Below are 14,622 nucleotides of genomic sequence, written 5' to 3' on the forward strand. Positions count from 1 at the left end.
GATAACAATGGTTACAAATATTTTGCAACAATCTTGCAGCAGCAATGATTACAAATGGTTAAAACAATTAGCCAATTGATACAGGGCTTAACTTGGGCTGATATAGTACACTTAATATATGTTTGTGTTTTCAAGATCTTGAATTGTTACAGCAAACTTTGTTTTTACGCTGTTAGTGCATATGAATTTCAATTCTTTGAAGGTGTAAAATGTAGATGGTATCTCCGTTTCGTGGTACTAAAGTTTATGTGCTTTAAAAGTTTTTTCCACTGCTGATAGTTTGCAGCTTTTTGCGATGATGTGAAATTAAGGGATTTTGGCAGGTTTTTAGAACTTATAACCCACTACCCTCTTACCTTCCGTGACCCTCCGTGTAACACTCCTATGTTGGTCACTTAGATCTCCTCTCGGTCGCTTAGCAACTTAAGCTGTTTCTGAGCTCTCTTTCAGCTCTGAAGTAAAACAAATCTGCTGGGTGTTTTAACCAAGGTTTCCTGTTCTTGGTACAATTTCTCTGTTCTTTGCAAGGATGAAGTATTTGTGAGCGCTCACCTTCTCCTCTCGTATCCCCAGTTTATTTTTCAGTTTGAAGTGCACGATATGGCTCTGTCAACATGTTTCGGTGAAAAGCCTTTATCAAGATGCCATATCTCTTAATGAGATCTCCTTAATACTCTCCATTTTCTCCACCTTTCAAGTTAATTGGTCCTTTTTCAAAGGTTTACACCTCCTTTTTTTAAGTTAACCCTTCATGTTCTTTTATTTCTTAGTTATTTTTATTCAATTGTTTCTTAGTTCTTTTAGTTCAATTTTAAAATGTCTTTTTGTTCATTTTTTGCCCTTGATTCATGTTATATTCTAACATGTATTCTAATCAACAGTTAAGCCCTTTTGAAGTCATTAGAAAATGTTAACATCATATATATATATATATATATATATATATATATATATATATATATAAAATTAAATAAACTATTTACATTCAATAATTTACACCCAAATTAAAACCTTATATGTTTAGATCTCCTGTGGGTTTGTACTCTGTATGTTTGTATATTCATTTAAGTGCCCTTTAGTATGTCATTCTTACTTAGTCTATGGTTCTACTTACTACATCAGTGACCATTCTTTACCTATGTGTTTAAGTGAAAAAATATATATATATATATAATAACATTTATATCTTTAATATTAATAACATTTATAATATCATTTTATATCAAATTAAAATAGATTAAAGTATTCTGATGTTTATATGTGCTATAAAATTCCTAAATATCCAATTATTGATTTTACTATTCTCTACATTATCTATTGTGTGTTAAACTCTAAATACTATCTTAATTCATTTTACCATTCTATGTGGTGACATTTAATACCATATATAAGTGTTTTTTTAAAACATGGATCTCTCTAATAATTCTTCCAAAACTTATATTTTGTTCAACTTCCAACTTTGAATAATATACAAACAAATTTCAATGTATTTTCCTATGTTCCATTAAAAAATAGAATCAGGATCTTTTAATAGTTTTCAGTACTATTATGTCAAAATTAAGTCATTTATTTGTTTTCTTTTAAATGAAAATGACCTACTTCACATTATTTAATATTTTAGCTCTTTATCTGTACAATTCTAAAAATATTTTAATTAATCATGAAATTTAGGTCTAACTCACTATTTAGACCTTTTGGATATACTGTTCCAAATTTGTAAATTAACTTTGCTTCTTGTCTTAATAGCATATTTTCCATGTTCCCTCCTCTACTGTTTTTAGCAAGTTTTTTTATACCCCAAAACATTAAATCTTTTGGATTTTTATGATGTTTTTCAAAAAAGTGTTTGTAAAGCCTCGTGTCCGTTTTACCCAATTCTATACTTCTGATATGCTCTCTAATCCTGTCACAGAGCATCCTACCTGTTTGTCCCAAATACTGATAATTGCAAGTACATTGTAATAAATAAATTACATTTATGTCTGAACATATTATGAGCTCTTTAATTGTAAATTCCTTTCTTATTTTGTAGTTGTATTTTCTTTGTTTTTTTACTAAAGGAACATGACTTGCAAGTGTTACATGGATAGAACCCTAATAGTTCTTCTCCTAATAGATTTATGTCTCTTGTCTTTGGCTCTTTTTTGTATTCACTAAGGGAACAGGCAAAGGGCTGAAGTTCTAGCCCTAAAAAGGGCTTTTTGGGGTGCTGTCCTTACAGCAGAGACTAGATGAGTCCTTCAGGACTGTAGAGGACACTAAATACACTAGCCTAGCTATCTATTTCCCTATAATATCAACAGCAGCAGCACTAAACCTCCTTTCACTAAGACAGCAGGATCGTTATGACTCTAAAATGGCTGCTGCCCAGTAGCTGGGAGGGTCTGGGAGGAAGTGTCTGCTGCTGATTGGCTGAAATGTGTCATTAGACTGTGAGACACAGGGTCAAAGTTTCATCAATGATGACTAATAGGGGGCGGATAGAACATTGCATATGTTCGCCCGCCGCGGCGAACACGAACAAGCTAATATCGCCGGGAACTGTTCTCCGGCGAACAGTTCGCGACATCACTACTTGTCATACGTCTTGCATTTGCTGTCAAACATTTCATTTTCATGTACTTACTGCTGCTACTTGGTGAACTTTCCTCCAAACTTTCTAATGTGACATTTTCTAAGTGTTCCCGTTCTGTCATTAATCCTTTGAGATATTTCTAGATGTGTCATATACACAGACTGATCTGTCCTATTGTGTTTGGACTGCCTAGTTTAAATGATTATCTAAGCATGCTAACATCCTCTGCCCCAACACACCTGCACCCATGTCATTCAGTGGCAATCATTCCTTACTGTACAAATTGTCCCCAAGTAAAAAGTAAACCCAATGCTCTAAAAAAGTCAAACCCCTCATTTTTACACCATGTTTGTGAGAGAACTTCCAGCATAGTCTGGGAAATCCCAGTTCCTCTCACTTTCTGAAGCTCTGTTTTATTTTACAATAGAGAAAATACAAAGTGCAATGTAAAGTGTAAAAGATAAATTGAAATATACAAAGCATAATCCTAAATTGTTAAAGTAACACAGAAACTTTTAAAACATAATCAAAATTTGTAAAATCCCTGCTGGATCTAAATCTAAATGTAATAAAATAGAAAGTCAATAGCCTAAATGTAATAATACTTAAAGGACTAAATCTGAAGTGGAAAGTTATATAAAATACAAAGCACACAGTGTAAGTGCAACCAACATCTCATATCATGAAGTGTTATATTGCACTGTGCTTGTCTCTCCTTCACATACAGAAATGCAGAAAACACCCCTTAGACAAGAATATCAAAATTTGTCTGTCTAGAATCTTGTGAGAGATCATGCAGTTCTGGAGGGTTCTTCTTTCATTATTCAGTGAGTTTGGCCCCTGTGAAGTCTTCACAATGATTTCTGTCCAAGCAAGATAATCTTCAAACCCTCAGCTGTCCATCTCTCTGATGACTATCCATAGGTATGTGCCTATAGTTGCTATTTATATGGGTATCAGTATATACTGTAGAAGACTTGTGCAACACTGAATAATTAGTTTCAGACTAATCAGAATGAATATTATGGGAAAAAAAATTGAGAATATTTGTGTGCTGTACTATTCAATATTTGGTTCTTTAAAAATACTGAAGATTTGTTAACATTTACAGCCGGGAGGGGCAAATATTTTCCAACATATGAAAAATTAAATACATTTGAACACATTTGCTATTCAGAAGTTCAATAGTTCATGTGGTAGGGAATTTAGTAAATTGATACTTAATAGATACAAATATAGGGGGTAGATTGGAGCATCCGGCTGGTTAAAAAAAAACCTGAAGTTTCTGGCTCGCCGGAAACGTAAGTTAAGAAGAAGCGGTCATAAGCCCACTACTCCTTAATTGTCCGCCACAATCTGATATGATCGGGATGATTGACACCCCCTGATAGTGGGCGAAATGCTTGTGCAATGTTAAGGGGACAGTCTAGTCAAAATGAATCTTTCATGATTCAGATAGGACATGCAATATTAAACAACTTTGCAATTTACTTTTATCATCAAATTTGCTTTGTTCCCTTGGTGGTATTTTTGGAAAGCTAAACCTAGGTAGGCTCAAACTGATTTCTAAACCATTGAAAACTGTCCCTTAGCTCAGAGCATTTTAAAAGTTTTTCACAGTTAGACAGTACTAGTTCATATGTGTCATATAGATAAAATTGTGCTCACTCCCGTGGAGTTATTTAGGCATCTGCACTGATTGGCTTAACTGCATGTCTGTCAAAACCACTGAGATAAGGGGCAGTCGGCAGAAGCTTAGATACAAGGCAATCACAGAGATAAAACATATATTAATATAACTGTGTTGGTTATGCAAAACTGGGGAATATGTAATAAAGGGATTATCTATCTTTTTAAACAATAACAATTCTGGTGTAGGCTGTCCCTTTGAATGGCGACAACGTATGCTGTCTGCGTTTAGCAATGTTGGGCAAACATGTTTCACTACAGTGAATCATGTCCGTCCACCATATAATAAATCTGCCCCTTGTTCTTCATTTCAAATTTAGAATGTTTGTAAAAAATTCTTACATTTGTACAATGTAATAGTATTTCTAATGCTTTCTTTAAATGTAAAATTCAATTAAAAATGTTCTAATACGAATATTGCAATTCAATTACAAAAATTTGAATCAATATATTTATAATAGTCATTCTGATGTTCTGTTTAAATGTAATATTTTATTTATGCAAAATTCAAGATAGAAAAATTTGAATTGATATATTTGTATCTATTATGTATCAATTTACTAAATTCCCTACCACATGAACTATTGAACTTCTGAATATTATTAAATCCAATATAACATTTTTATATTTAGAATCTTAATATTTGATCTAATTATGAACATTTGAAAATTTAAGTAACATTCGTAAAATGGAAATTAATTTGATTACTGAATTTTAATGGATTTTCTTTCTTATCAAAATTTGATTGTCCAAAACGAATATCCACACGACTATTCGTTCTACCAAGCGAATTGCATTTCCACTACGTTCGCCCATCCCTAAATCATATTAGATTTTAAAACTACTGTAAATGTTCTCTACTCCTCTCACCTTGATACTTACCTGTAGCGTGCTGTGGAACCGCCCTAATCCTCTTTTTCCTTTATTAACTCCTAGTCCACACTAATGCTCCAATTAACACGGCTCCCCAGCATGCTACACGTACATTAGCATGGCTACATCCTTATCATTTTGCACAAGCGAGGGGTCGCCCTTATCCAACCCTTCTTCATAGTCCAGGGCCTAATTCTCCTATTTGTGTAGCCCTGGACTCCGTAAAGATGGTCAGATTAGCACATTTTGAAGTTATGATAATAGGAGTATTAGCGTGCCCGGAAGTCTATGGAGCAGAAGATTAGTGCAACTCCCCAGCGTGCTACAGGTAAAAAATACACCTAATTTCAAGAATAACGAATATGCTCATAAATTATATTCATTATTCTTTCAATTAGTTAGTGCATTTATTCGGATATTAGTTTTGTGAAATTGAAACAAATATCCCCATTTTCGGTATGAATTGACATTCGTAACGAAACTAATGCACATCCCTAGTCTATAGTTGATATCTATATGTAACACATAGTTCTATATATTTGATATAAAAATGTCATGATAAAAATAAATTAATTTACTTCAAGGAAGTTGTTCTACTGCTTCATCCTCCACTAATTTACATTTCTCTCACGTCACTGTTGCATATTTTAGCGCCTAGCTCTAACCTTATATCTTTACAGTAACTGAACAGAGAAAGCTGTACAGTCATCGCCTATCACTGCTTCTTTTAGGCTGCAGTTTTCACAAGAATTAATAAAGCAAAATGCAAACACAAAGAATCAAAGTGTATAAGATAATCTGTGCTCTTCACAGTGAGCATGCTGCTCAAATAAACTTTAAATATTTCCATGCAGTTGTAATGGCAAAATTAGCAATATATTCTAATTACAAAAAAAAATCTTCTTAAAGTGCAAAAAATAAAAATAATAATAAAAAAAACTTTCATTCTGCTGGGTCAGCAAACTTACTTAAAGAGACATGAAAGTCAAAACATGTTACAGGTTTATTGCTGTTATCAAATTGAAAGCTAACTCCTAACTAAGGGTCAGATTAAGAGGCCGAATTGTCAAATGTCTGTCGGACCTGATCCGACAGTGCGGATCAGGTCCGTCAGACATCGCTGAATGCGGAGAGCAATACGCTCTCCGTATTCAGCATTGCACCAGCAGCTCACAAGAACTGCAGACTCGTGGCCAATGGGCCACCAGCAGGGAGGTGTCAATCAACCCGATCGTACTCGATCAGGTTGAGTTGTGGCGACAGGGCAGACGGACAGGGTTATGGAGCAGCGGTCTTTTTAACTGCTGTTTCTGGCGAGTCTGAAAACTCACCAGAAACACAGGCCCTCAAGCTCCATTCGGAGCTTGATAAATGGGCCTCTAGGAGTAGAGCGCAAAATCGCACTTTGGCAAGTTTGATATTTGCGCTCCACTCAGTAATACTAGCTCACGCAAATGTGTGCTAGTATTAAAAGTAATTTGCAATGCGAACACGTTATATAATAAAGATAGGGATAGTGGTAATGGAAGTTGTATTTAATGATTCCCCGTCAAGTATTAGCTTACCACAATTTAACCAATAAAAGTAGTCACCCAAATTGGGGACAATAATACTAATATCTGATATAATGAAGCATAGACTAGTAATACCAGGGGAGGGTGCTCACTGTTCAAGTAAATGTAGAAAAAATAGGAGACAAGCGAACAGAAAGTAGAGCACTCGCAAAGGGAGACTAGCATAAGTGGCTATTCAGTGGGTATATAATATTAAAACTTAACATTTATTATTCAAAAAAAATGATAAAAAACTACTATATAAGTAGTGATTAATACTTAGATTAAAACACAAACAAATAATAAATGGCTGTATATCCACGATGACCCCAGAATGTATACCATAGAAACTCAGAATAGGGTAGGAAGGATTTTTAGGCAGATATACACCAAAAAATGGTTCATGGATTGCACCAAAATCTATCTAAAAAAGAGGATTGACCTCAAACAAAATTATACTATCTAGTGCAATACTGGACTGGTGTAGGTCTGTCCAAAATATTCCCTATGACAAAATTAGTATAGTGGCTAAGAGGGGAAGTGTAGGTAGCAAGATTCACATAGTCCATACATTCAGCATATTACACAGACCCATTTGTATAGGCAAGAGTGATGTGTTTACAAACACAAATTAAACCAAAAATATGACCAATGAAAGGTAATATGATATTTTATAATAATTTTAAACACATTAACTAGTGAAATGTGACTTGCATAGTTACACTTAGTGGTTGATACAGCCGTAGGAAGAGTGCCTTGATTTATATTTCACCTGGCTTGGCTTTCTCAAAGGCTAACAGGACTGACTGTAGCCACATAGCATATATAGGGCAAGTAGCCAATCAAATCGTGTAGATAGTTCACACCTCCGTGTGAACCAATAGAGAGTGTCCTCCCATAATTGGTCAGTTAATGTCACATGACCAGGAACAGAGACTAATTACAGTTTATAGGGGGAGCGGCTGTGGGCCTTACAACAAAACAAAACAAGTGTCAAAGCAATTGTCAAAAACGGAAAGCGGAGCATATATGCTCTCTAGTGTATATTCATGGTTGACATCAGACACTGTAAACATAGTAATAGGAATGAGATTCTATTTCAGTCACAAACGGAGCATTTTATAATCTAAAATGATTATGATTCTATGGGGATTCAATTTCAGTCACAAGCGGATAATTTTTAATCTCAAATGATTATACTCTTCACATCATGTCACTATTCAAATCATTAAAAATAAATATATATATATTAACAAGGTGATATAAGTGATTTGTAATTTTTAATCATTCAATAGATTATCCTTTGTTGAAGAGCAAAATATCATCATTAGTTAGAATGATGGTAAATTCAACATATCATTCAATTCACAAATATTAATATAAATTAGTTGATAGAGATGAGAAATAGACCCCTGACATGACATAGTATATTTATAATTAGGAAGTGATATGTGTTCATAAGAGAAATCAAATGTATAGCTGCCACAGGTTTTCAATAGGTGGGAATACGTATCTAAAGGAAAGGTGTCTGTTTATGTTCTCTATTGCTTCAATATATGTGAATAAAAATTAACACATAGTGCACCAACATGATAACCTCTCCAAGCCGTAGAGAGCATTGTGTAATTGAATCACGAAACAGACATGTGCATATCATGCAGATCAGAGATGAAAATTTAAAGATTATAGTGAATCCCAATTATTCAAACAATGCTTTACACATAGATCAATTCACCTCCTACTGAGGAATCGCAACCATTTGCAAGAACAAAAAACGAAAACAAATTTGATCATTAGAATATCACATTGCGCGATGTTGGAAAATCTATCAATACAGTAGTTAATAACAAATGGCAATGTAAAAGATAGTCAGAGTCAAAGATATTAGGTGTATCATTAGAAATAAAAATATATATATATTAACAAGGTGATATAAGTGATTCGTCATTTTTAATCGTTCAATAGATTATCCTTTGCTGAAGAGCAAAATATCATCATTAGTTAGAATGATGGTAAATTCAACATATCATTCAATTCACAAATATTAATATAAATTAGTTGATAGAGATGAGAAATAGACCCCTGACATGACATAGTATATTTATAATTAGGAAGTGATATGTGTTCATAAGAGAAATCAAATGTATAGCTGCCACAGGTTTTCAATAGGTGGGAATACGTATCTAAAGGAAAGGTGTCTGTTTATGTTCTCTATTGCTTCAATATATGTGAATAAAAATTAACACATAGTGCACCAACATGATAACCTCTCCAAGCCGTAGAGAGCATTGTGTAATTGAATCACGAAACAGACATGTGCATATCATGCAGATCAGAGATGAAAATTTAAAGATTATAGTGAATCCCAATTATTCAAACAATGCTTTACACATAGATCAATTCACCTCCTACTGAGGAATCGCAACCATTTGCAAGAACAAAAAACGAAAACAAATTTGATCATTAGAATATCACATTGCGCGATGTTGGAAAATCTATCAATACAGTAGTTAATAACAAATGGCAATGTAAAAGATAGTCAGAGTCAAAGATATTAGGTGTATCATTAGAAATAAATATATATATATATATATATATTAACAAGGTGATATAAGTGATTCGTCATTTTTAATCGTTCAATAGATTATCCTTTGCTGAAGAGCAAAATATCATCATTAGTTAGAATGATGGTAAATTCAACATATCATTCAATTCACAAATATTAATATAAATTAGTTGATAGAGATGATAAATAGACCCCTGACATGACATAGTATATTTATAATTAGGTAGTGATATGTGTTCATAAGAGAAATCAAATGTATAGCTGCCACAATTATGGCCATAAAAATATATATAGAGAGACGAATCAAGCCAATTACAATGAAAGAAACCAGAAATTAATATCTGGCCCTCTTAATATAAGATCATTTTCTTAATCAGAGATCTTTAATATATAAAAGCTTTAGTTCAACGGATTGTCTTTTTATGAAGAACAAGAAGTTATACTTCATTTAATCAAAGAGTAAATAAAGATGCATAATAAAATACATAGTGAATCAATAAGATGGAAACGGATTCTGTATATGCCATTGTATCTCTCATATTTGATGTAAATAACTTAGACTGTCCGTATAAGATGTTCTGATCAGGACCATATATATGCACAAAGTATTATAGATAGGAATTATATCCATCTTGTTCATTTAGGCCATTTGGTATTAGAGTATTCAACCAGAAAATCCACCTGCATTCCGCCTGCAGTAACATCGTTTCTATGTCCCCACCTCTGATACCCGGTTTAATAACTTGTAAGACACATGCCTTTAAATCCGGTTTTGTTCCATGTCTTTTTATATAGTGTTTTGCAACAGGGGTAAGGTTCTTGTTCCTTTCTTTGTCTTTTTGGCAATTTTTGATGCTGTTTACATGTTCTCCTAGTCTCGTACGTAATTCGCATGTGGTGATACCTATATACTTCTTCCCACAGACACATGAAAGACAGTATACAACATTTTTTGCCCTGCAGTTAGCGAATCCGAGCATTCTTTTAACACAGCCAGTAATTGTGGTAAATTCACGTTCATTGTGTATGTACTTGCAGAAACTACATGCACCGCAAGTGTACGTTCCGCAAATATTTTTTGTACTTGGATTTTTCCTCAGAAAGTGACTTTTCACAAGTTTGTTTCCTATGGTTGGAGCTCTTTTCCAACTCGTACTTATCCTGTCACCAATTACTGTACAAAGGTCTTTGTCAGACCTAAGGATGTTACAATGTTTATTAAGTATATTCGTTATAGTTTGATGTTCCGCATTGAAACCAGTCACAAATCTCACTTCATTGTATGCATTCTCAGGTTTTCTTTTAGGCACTAACAGCTCATCCCTCTTCTCCGTGCTCTTTGATAGGCTCTTCTTTTCACTCCCCGAGTGTATCCTCTATCTTTGAGTCGGGATGTCAGCTCTTTAGCTCTTTGATTAAAAGTCGAGTAGTCTGTACAGTTTTGTCTCAGTCTGAGAAATTCCCCAGTGGGGATAGCTCGTTTGGTCTGAGTTGTATGGCAACTGTTGTAATTCAAAGTGGAGTTAGTTGCTGTATTCTTCCTATATAGGTCAGATTTTAACACATTATCTGCTTCTTTGAATATAGTCACATCCAAGAATTCAACCTTTTCTTTACTTAAATAATATGTCAATTTCAGATTCATAACATTGGTATTTAAGATTTTTATAAATTCTTTGAACAATTCTTTATTACCGTCCATATAATAAATAGGTCATCTATATATCTACACCATAAGTTAATATGTGTAGTAAATCTAGTCATGCTCTCACAAAATACATATTCTCTCTCCCACCACCCTAAATATATGTTAGCATAGGTGGGTGCGCATGATGACCCCATGGCGGTGCCTTGTATTTGCAGGTAAAACTTGTAGTTGAAAACAAAATAATTGTGTTTCAACACAAAGTTTAATAGTTCAAGAATAAAGTTGTTTCTCTCTGTTTTGTCGGATGACTGCATACTAAGGAAATATCTCACCGCTTCACATCCAAAATTGTGTTTGATTGACGTATAAAGTGATTCTACATCACATGTGATTAGAAGGGCATCTGTATCCACTGATATTTCATTAATCTTACTTAAGATGTCCATCGTGTCCCTGGTGAAAGAAGGGAGAGACCAGACAATATCCCTTAAATACAAGTCTAGGAATCTACTTGCTGATTCACACAGACTGTTAATACTAGACACGATAGGTCTACCAGGTGATTTTTTGTCATTTTTATGTATTTTGGGAAGAAGGTACAAGGTGGCAATTTTTGGTGTTTTGACCTGAAGGAAACGGTGTTCTTTTTGACTGATTAAATCATTCAATTTAGCATTATTGATTAAGACATTATATTCATTCAAGAATTGTGCCGTAGGATTTGAGAATAGTTGTTTATAACACTTTTTATCACTCAATTGTCTCTTAGCCTCAAGGATATAGTCTTCCTTATCCCAGATTACTATGTTTCCTCCCTTGTCCGAAGGTTTAACCACAATGTCTTCCCAAGAATTTATCTCTTGGAGTGCTTGTAATTCTTCCTTGCTTACATTGGCTTTGCCAGTTTCTCTTATTTTTAAAAAAATCAGACATGACCATTTTGAGGAATACTTCGATTTGAGGGATCTTGTTTAGAGGAGGCATATATTGAGATTTGAGTTTAATCTTTTTATCCAAAAAGATTTCAGTTTCAGTAGAATTTCCTTCTTCATTCTCATTCCATAACGCGACCTCGCATTTTTATTGCAGGAAAACATTGCGCTCACAAGAGCGCGCTTCCATAGGCTCCAATGGGAGTCTTGTTCTCATGCCGTGAGACACGGCTGAGAACCTAGTGTATCAAAGGTAAGTAGCACGGCAATGGGCAGCAAATGTTAAATATATATGCATAATATTATATACATATATAGTAATGTGTTTATATGTGTATATAAACATATTTGCACATAAATATATATGTATATTAGCATATACATATATATTTACAGGCAACACACAGTCCCCTTAGACTACAACACCCACACCCGCTCAATTTAACCCCTTATAACTGCTTTGTGCAGTTTTTGTTTGAAAAAAAATTCTAAAAATATTTTATTTTCAAAACCAACACTAGACAAAAATTTGGGGGCATTTGGGGAACTTTTGGAAAATTAACCAGATATCTGATCTCTGGTTGATTTTCACAGCGCTAATGGTTGGTTATTTATCGCACACCCGTAAATAGGTGAATTTGACTGTTTACAGGCACATCAAAGTATGTTTGAGGAACCTGGGAAATACTGATTAAATATAAGCATGCAATTTGCCCAAAGCCCATGTCCACTGTCATTATTATGTTAATAAGCCACTATAAAACAAACAAACGTCAAAGATTAATTTTGCTTTTACACACACACACATATATATATATATATATATATATATACTGTATATATGTGTGTGTGTGTATATATATATATATATATATATATATTCAGCAATCTGCAATACACAATAAATGTTATTGTTTTTTTCCCAATTGCATTATTTTTCAATACTTGGACATGCACTTTTAATTACCTATTATCTATTCTACTGAGACCATTTTGAGTATACTTCCCACATGCCTGATATCCACTCTGCAAATACCTCACACAGAGCAAACATCTTGACTACCAGAAAGAGCACCGTCTCTTTCTCTGAATGACCTGACTCCATCCAACTCTGTCAACGTCTTTGGCTTGCCCCTCCTTGCAAATCCACACCCCAGCCTCTGGGAAATGTTGTGAGTTATGAGTTAGGAACAGATATACATGAGCTACTACAGAGATCAAACAATCAGTGTGTAGAACATACCAGGGTTTGGCTAGAGAAGTGTGGTGAATGCAGTTCCATTTCTCATGGAATTTGCAAAACTCACAATTTGCTAATGTATAATTGTACAATACAGATAAAATAGTTGATTATATTCACTGTTTGCCATATTATCAGAGGCATAACTAGATCTCATTCAGCCCCAGGGCAAATGCCTTACGTGGCCCACCATTTCAATAGAGCCCTTTCTGGCCATTTGCAAAAGCTGAGCTAGCAACCACAAAGGAAAAAAGAGAAGTTGCTTCTCTGTGACTACGGGTTCAAGTTATAAAGCAACAGATGCTGCCTTGAAGACCTTGCAGTCTTGTGAGTTGGGTTACCTGAGAGCAGGGAATGCACTACACAAGTATTTCCCTGAGCAATGTTATACAGGTAGTGGATATACAGTGTCATGGGGGACAGATTCTCTATTTGGGAAACTTGTCCATCCATGACTTGATATGTGGTACAGTTTAATATATTGTACAGTTTTCCTGTACAAATAGAGTGGCTGTTTTGTCTTTACAGTTACACTGTGGCAATTATCTTACAATCCCTTTCACCATATTATAAAGGCAAATATTTATACTTTCCTTAAACTGTGAGAGCCCTTTTTATGCAGGAGGGGGTGGTGTTCTGTCAGACTAGTGAACGGAAGTGACGTTCCGTCAGCTGTCTGATAGCAAATCCATACTTCGCATATGCTCCTCATCATAGTCGCATTCATAAGCGACTACATCAACAACACAGCACATTCTGCAACAGTTCATGGCCGCGTGCAGTGAAGTTCGCTCTTCTAATAGACACTTGGCACCTACAATTCCATATCAAACCTTTCATACACCCCCTCTTCTAAAGAAAAACCATTAATAGGATTTAGCAATTGGGTTCTCCCTGGTTTGTTCATAAACATGGTCTTCGTTTGATGCCATATTCTAAATGTTGTCCTCATTTATGACTCTCTAGACTTGAGATGCAGACTCTGACATTGAGACATTAGAAGGAATCCCAGATCCTTTATTATCTGGACCCCATCAGCTTGATTCATATCCTAGTACAAAAATACATTGATGTTGAGGTTATGTAGCATCTGCCCTTACTATTTATTTATAGTGGAGACTTCCCTATGAATACTTATAGGATGCGTTTGAGGTCTGGCAGGGATGTTGAATGGATGTGTTAGGGATTTAAAGGAGAAAATGTGAATTAGCTTTTATTTTTTGGATGGGCTACAAAGACTGTTTTATCTAGATGTACTGGAATAGATTAGGGGGAGTGATAAAATAGGAAAGCAAATTTTGAATGGTATTTTTATAGGAGATCTTTTATATGGGATAGAGAGTTTGGATTTTTTGGAGGGCTAACAACACATGGATTATTTGAGTTGATTTGTAGTAGAACAACATATCATTGGATTTGTTTTTTGGAGATTCTGGATGATCAGATTGATCAGAAGGGCCCCTAGATGTGCGGGTCCAGTTTCAGTTGAGACTTTGTTGACCCCTGTAGTTACGTCCCTGCATTGCTAGTGTATAATGCTCCCAAG

Source organism: Bombina bombina, chromosome 3, assembly GCF_027579735.1.
Source record: "Bombina bombina isolate aBomBom1 chromosome 3, aBomBom1.pri, whole genome shotgun sequence".
In the NCBI taxonomy this organism is placed as follows: domain Eukaryota; kingdom Metazoa; phylum Chordata; class Amphibia; order Anura; family Bombinatoridae; genus Bombina; species Bombina bombina.